Raw genomic sequence first — 6,320 nt, 5'->3', positions numbered from 1 at the left:
AAGTTCTCGGGAATATGGTGGCCCACAGCGCTGGCCACACTGGTAACTCTTATTTGCTTTTCCTTTGGCTGGATTTCTTCAATCATGATGATTTAACCGATTGATTTGAAAGTGGGGAGGGGAAAGGGCAAATTGTACAAACCTCTTCTGCAGTGCTTGAGGTAGAGGAGTGGGACATATCCCAGAGGGGTTTCTTTTATCTTCATTTGTTTTAAGATAAACTTTTCTGACTTCTTGTAATCGTTCTGTACTTCATATTCAGTACATCATTGCTAGCATGATGTACATTTACTGGACTTGTTCAGGAAACCTAAAGAACCTGTGTCAGTTACTGAAAAAAAGTATTGGCATTGGTTAAAAACATTCAGAAGCTATTTAATTTGATAATTTTTAATCACCAAATGAGCAAATGAGCAAATGAGCTCATTTAATCACCAAATGAGCAATTCTTTAAAGAAAAGGAATCTATACCTCATGCAGTCTCTGGTCTTGAACAATCAAGCTTAGGAGAGGTGAGTTGGCACAAGGTTTCATAGAAAATGTTTAGCAGAGTCAAGCTTACAGCCCAGCTTATTGCCCTGCACCTGCATTTGCACAAACTTCCAGTTTTTGCAATTGAGTTTATTGCATTGGATTAACCTAATTTTATTTTTTAAATCTTTTTCTTGTGAATTGAATATTTATCTTAAGTAGTGATTGCAAGTAGTGCTTCCATATAAAAATTTGCTTCTTGGTTATTAGTTATCTTTGCTGAGTAACATAAACCAAATGTTGTAGCAGTACATGTATTATCTCAGTTTCTGTAAGACCATAAAGCCACTCAAGACTTTACTGGGTCTCTGCTTCAATCTCTTACAAGGCTATGATTGTGATGACAGTCCAGGGTCTATAGGCTCTTCTGAAGGGAATGGTCAGCCTACAGCTATTGGAAGTTTTCAATGAACTCCTCTTGATTTCCATTGCTAATTGGTATGTGACCAAATATTACATCCTACTTCTGGATTTGTACTCTGCTCAAGATGACAGATTGCTTCCTTATGGTTTGCAAGTCAGAGAACCAATAGAGTCCAATATTAACATAGATATTATAATATTTTGTCATTGAGATGCCGTTCTTTCAGCATTGCTATATTCTATTGCTGGAAGTAAATTGCTGAGAGATGGAGCAAAACTGTCAGTAGCTAAAAGCAAGGTCATCTTTAAGGATGTTTACCTTATCAACTAACTTAGTTTGATAATAATATAGGCACCTTGAGTTTCTGAGGTCATCATTTGCCTATTGTTCCTTTTCCTACTCTTTTACTTCAGACTTTGCAGTTTCCATGTTTAATAATGCCTCTTGCAAAGAATATGAAACTCACTTTGGTTTTGTAATCCAACTAAAAACTGTTGTCTTTAACTGGTGAGTTTAATCTATTAATGTTTATCAGGGCTATTGATATATTTGCACTTTTGTTTACTATTTTCTTTATGAAAGTTATTATAAGCACTGTGACTTACAAAATTGTTATGGTATGGTTTCAAATATAAATATTCCAGCAGCATACTCTCTGCCAGTGTCTACTTCCTTCCACAATTGTTGCAGTAATCCCCGCCTGCTCCCTTTCTTCTCTGCACCTTCATACTTCCAGTTGATATGCTTTCTACTGAAAACCAGGTCTAAGTTTCTATTGCCTTTGAACTCTTGTTACTCCCACGGGGTTGTTTTTTTTGTTGTGGTTGTTGTTGTTGTTGCTTTTGCTTTTTCTTTCCTAACATTGATCATAGGAGAGAGATTATTCTGTGTCCCTCTCCTTCTGATTAAATTAACTCAATATGACACTCTCCAGATCTGTCCTCATAGCAACAAATTGCATGATTTTATCCTTTCTTAAAGCTAAGTAATATTTCAGTGTGAATATGTTCCATAATTTCTTTATCTGCCCATCTGTTCTAGGACATTTGAGTTCTTTCCAGATTTGGACTACTGTGAATAGTGTTACAGTTAACAAAAGGATACAAATGTCTTTTCTGAATAAAGTTTTTGGAGTCTTGGGATAGAGGCCAAGAAGTGGAATTGCTGGGTCAGCTCAATCCCCAGTTTTTTGAGAAGTTTTTTGAGAATCCAGATTGTTTTCCCAGAAGGGCAGACTAGTGAACATTCCCACCTTTTTTTCATGAGGGTCCCCTTTTTTCATAGTTACGCCAACACTAACTGTTCACTATTTGTTTTCTAATTTGATCTAAACCTTTATATTCCTTTATTCTCAATTGAAGAATTTTTTCTTTTTTTAACTAACAATAGAAAATTATAAATTTTATTCCTATTTTTGATAATTAACTGTTATTCACCATTCACAATGAGCAATGCTCAGGGGTTTGGGCCCACATGTAAAATTAAGTGTTATAAAGCTCTTTAAAAAATTCAAAAAGAGAATTATGTATCAACTTCAGATTTATTTCATTATTAATGAGAGGTAGTGCAATCTAAGAAGCAAGGGGGCAGGGGAAAAAGCAGGAATGAACAATAGCTAAATGAATTTGTATTACTTGCTCATTGCTGGAGTGATAGCACAACGAGTAGGGTGGTTGCCTTGCACGCGGCCAACCCGGGTTCATTTCCTCCGTCCTTCTCAGAGAGCCCAGCAAGCTAACTAGAGTATCCCTCCTGCATGGCAGAGCCTGGCAAGCTCCCAGTGGCATGTCTGATACGCCAAAAACAGTAACAACAAGTCTCACAATGGAGACGTTACTGGTGCCTGCTCGAGCAAAATTGATGAACAATATCAAGACAGTGCTGCAGTGCTCATTGCCACTAAATGTGACTGGTTTTTTCATAGAATAAGACAAAACTATGCACTAACATCTCAAGAAGTCACATAAACTGCTTCTCAGTATCAGCTATCTCATTGAATGAGTAAGAATTTGTTCACTGGCTACTGCCATTAAAATTTTGCCCTGTAAGGCACTGACTCCTTCATATTCTCAGTTTCTACACACTGAGCAGTCTTTTCAATGTTTTTCAACTACATAGCAACATGGAAGCCCAGAGACAAGAGATGAGATTCTGAGGTGCAGGCACAACGTAGGACACTTTCAGACTGCACCTGTAAGAAGCTGGTTAGAGCCCACACAGAGCTGGTTGTTACAATAGTGACCAGAATGTGAAACAGGTGAGTTCAAATGCATCAGACAGAACATGTTCAGTGTCTGGTACAGGGTCTACATCTGGTATCTTTGTTTTTGCTGATTCTTACGCATGATGATTTATTTTCTTGTGTCCTTAATTACCTTTCACTAAGTTCTCAGTTGCTTGATTATACATTTTGGGAATTCTTGTGGACTAAATTAAGGACAATTTCTTTTTCACTCCTCCCCAAATTTGTTTCATCTGGCAGCCAGAATGCTGCTACCTACCTAGGGCTGCTCTATTTCTAGATTCCCAGCTTAGTGGGAACACATGAAGATAAATGACTTCACAGTTCATTTATGAAATTGAACTTCATAGTTCAACAAAGGCATTTTCACCAGAATACAGCACACTAATAACAGTGTTTATTTTTAAAAACATCTTGCTTTCCATATTTTTTACAGGTCACACTCAGGTTTTTATGATTCCTTCTTTTGAAAAGGAGAATGGATACTAGAAATGCCTTGCTTTCTGAGATGTCAGCACTGCATGCAACAGTATATTATATACATTGTGTGCAGTGGGAGAGCGCTTCTGTATATCTGCTTGATATACTTTTGGAAGTAAAGTTGCTCTCTCTGTTGTTTTTCAAAACTAGAAAATGTGAGAATAACAGTGACCAAAGAGGGACTTCAAAAGATGATGAACAGCATTGATCTCACTCTAGATAAGACTGAAATTCAAATGCTACTCTTGTGTTCTCATTTCTGCTACTAGGATATGGCACCATTTTCCATGTTTCCTTGGGAGACTGAGTTCAGGCTGTCTGTGGGAAAGGATCTAAACCACTTTCTACAAGGTCTGCAAGCTGTGTTCTCAAGCCTGCTGGAGCATTAGTCATGCTTGACATTCCTTCTCTGCAGGTTTGGCTCTGAAGCAGGTGTGTTTTCGAGTTTGCACTGACCACAGGTGTGAGTGACACAGGCAGACAAATGTGAGATATGAAAAATACAGGCTTTAGCAGTGTGACCAGGTGTGTCAGGAGCTCATCTCACCACTGAGCCCCAGGGGTCTGGCCTCCTCCTGGTGGAAATGGAGTGAAGTGGGCACAGAGGGAAAGCACAAACCCTGGAAAGATGAAACAAAGATGCTATTAGACCGAGAAAGAAGAAGTGACCTTACTTAGACTCTCAGCATTCAAGGAGACATTAGAACAGAAGGAAATTGAAGATGTGGCCATTTATCCAGAAATGAGAACAGAAATGAAACATGAAGATATAGACAATGAATAGACTTTGTGTGAATAACCCATGAATGCAAAGGGAACAGAATTAGAAAGAACATGAAGGTGTAAGAGAGAATTAAGGATCATCTAATCTAGTGCTTTAAATTTAGGACTCCAGCTTGTAGAGCTATGAGAAAAATTTTTCAATTTCAAGAGCATTTTTTTAAGTAAACTGAATCACTAAAGAGAATATGTTATTATTTTGATTTCTCTATTTTCTCAGAAGAAAACTTTTGGTTATTATTGTGTCTTTCATACCCCTATGGCAGTTGCTATTTTCACTCTTAACAAAGAATAGGATCTATGGCACACAAAATACTTAGCTAAAATGTAAAGAAACTGTTTTGTTTTCATTGAAGTTTTTTTTCCCCCATAATTTTGGGGTTTATAAAGTGACGTGCCAGTAATATAATCCTTCTTTTAAAGAAAATTTAATTAAGTGAAAAAAACTCAAGCTAAGTAAAAATTAGTAAATAAGAATAATATGAATATTTTCAGGGATCATTTCTATAGCTTGTTTAGGGGAGTATCTCTGATCATGTAGAGCACCGGAAACCACAAGGAGCTTCCAAAGCATCTTCTCTTGTGTGTAAAGCAGGTTCTAGGTGTTGCTTTTGCAACTGCCTTTTACCATGCTCATTCTTTTCTTCCCTTAAAAGAGTGAGAGGGAGAGGATTCAGTCTGAGTGGTTTGTTTAAATATAAAGAAAAAATATGGATGTAGTTAGATATGGCACAGTCATGAAAGTAGTATGAAAGTGATGGAGAAATAGGATACGTTGATATGATTTTATGGCTCATACTGGAGAAATTGAGGGAGAAAAATATTATCTTTTTTTCCCCACTTTATTTAAACACTTTGCTTTGAAAAGTGGATTTTGATGTATTTGTCACATCTCAATATTCTAATAAAAATATGATCTGTAGGTCACATAACCCATTAGTATCAAAATGGGAAATAAATATCTTCTGAAATATATCTTCTGAGGTATAACCTATATCTTGGGACACAATTCCTAGCTATACGCCTAAAATTTAGCAACAATGAATATGACATAAGGTAGAGTATTTTAGTCACATAATGATAGCAGATTTTATGCCAAATATTTATTTTGACAGTCCCAAGAATCAAACTGCATGCAAAGCATACGTTCTGCCACTGACCCCCATCATCAGCACGTGTTTTGTGTGTGTGTGTGTGTGTGTGTGTGTGTGAGTGTGTATGTGTGTGTTTGCTTGTGTGTAGAAAATTGAGGTGAAACCATTATGTGAACTTTTAAAAGGTCATAAAGAATTTTTCCCTAAAATCTATAAAAAATGGGGTGTGGCAATAATTAGGTGAAATTTGGTGACTTCTCATGGGAGAATCTGAACCAAAACTAAAAAGCCATGCTATACTGAGCTAGTACTGTAAAAAGAGAATGACCAGATATTTTGAGATATTCAGCAATGAACCTTTGAGTTTTGCTTTTAGTTCATTTCCCTCACCTCTCTCTTTTTTCCCTATTTAACCATACAACCATTTTTGATGCTCCTCGTTCCTTAAGAAAATGGTGTGAATATTCTTTTGAATTTTCAAATTCTGGTGCTGTAAGGAGAAATAATATTGTACGTGGTCTTAGTCAACATATTAAAAGGTCTGAGAGAACATGTTTGTCTTTCCTGGTACAGAGAAGGGACAATGAAGAGATTTTTGTTTTTACTTTCTCCAATTTAAAGAATGTGCAATGCTGAAAAACAGGGAAAGTATATCACCATTGGTGTGTCTGTTGACAGAAGACAAAAACATCAGGGAAAGTTTTTCAGTAAGTGGTCCCATTTTACTTTTTTTGGCTGTCAGTCAGCACAAAGGTAATCCAGGAATCTAGGCACTAAAAAGTGTGTGTCTGGCTGAACTGATCACAGCAGCCCTAACATCATGCGGCCT

The 6,320-nt window shown here is 36.9% G+C and overlaps 1 non-coding gene across 1 annotated transcript; it reads left to right on the top strand.

Moving 5' to 3' along the window:
* Nucleotides 1-4,878: 4,878 nt before the first annotated feature.
* On the top strand, nucleotides 4,879-5,084 carry LOC130025579 (small nucleolar RNA U3). Its single transcript, XR_008792716.1, has one exon. It is a non-coding gene; the product is annotated as a small nucleolar RNA U3 (small nucleolar RNA).
* Nucleotides 5,085-6,320: the final 1,236 nt, after the last annotated feature.

This window comes from Sorex fumeus, unplaced genomic scaffold, assembly GCF_029834395.1.
Source record: "Sorex fumeus unplaced genomic scaffold, SorFum_2.1 ptg000030l, whole genome shotgun sequence".
Classification (NCBI taxonomy): domain Eukaryota; kingdom Metazoa; phylum Chordata; class Mammalia; order Eulipotyphla; family Soricidae; genus Sorex; species Sorex fumeus.
The sequence above is the reverse complement of the archived record's forward strand: the minus strand, read 5'-3'. Positions and strand labels throughout refer to the sequence as shown.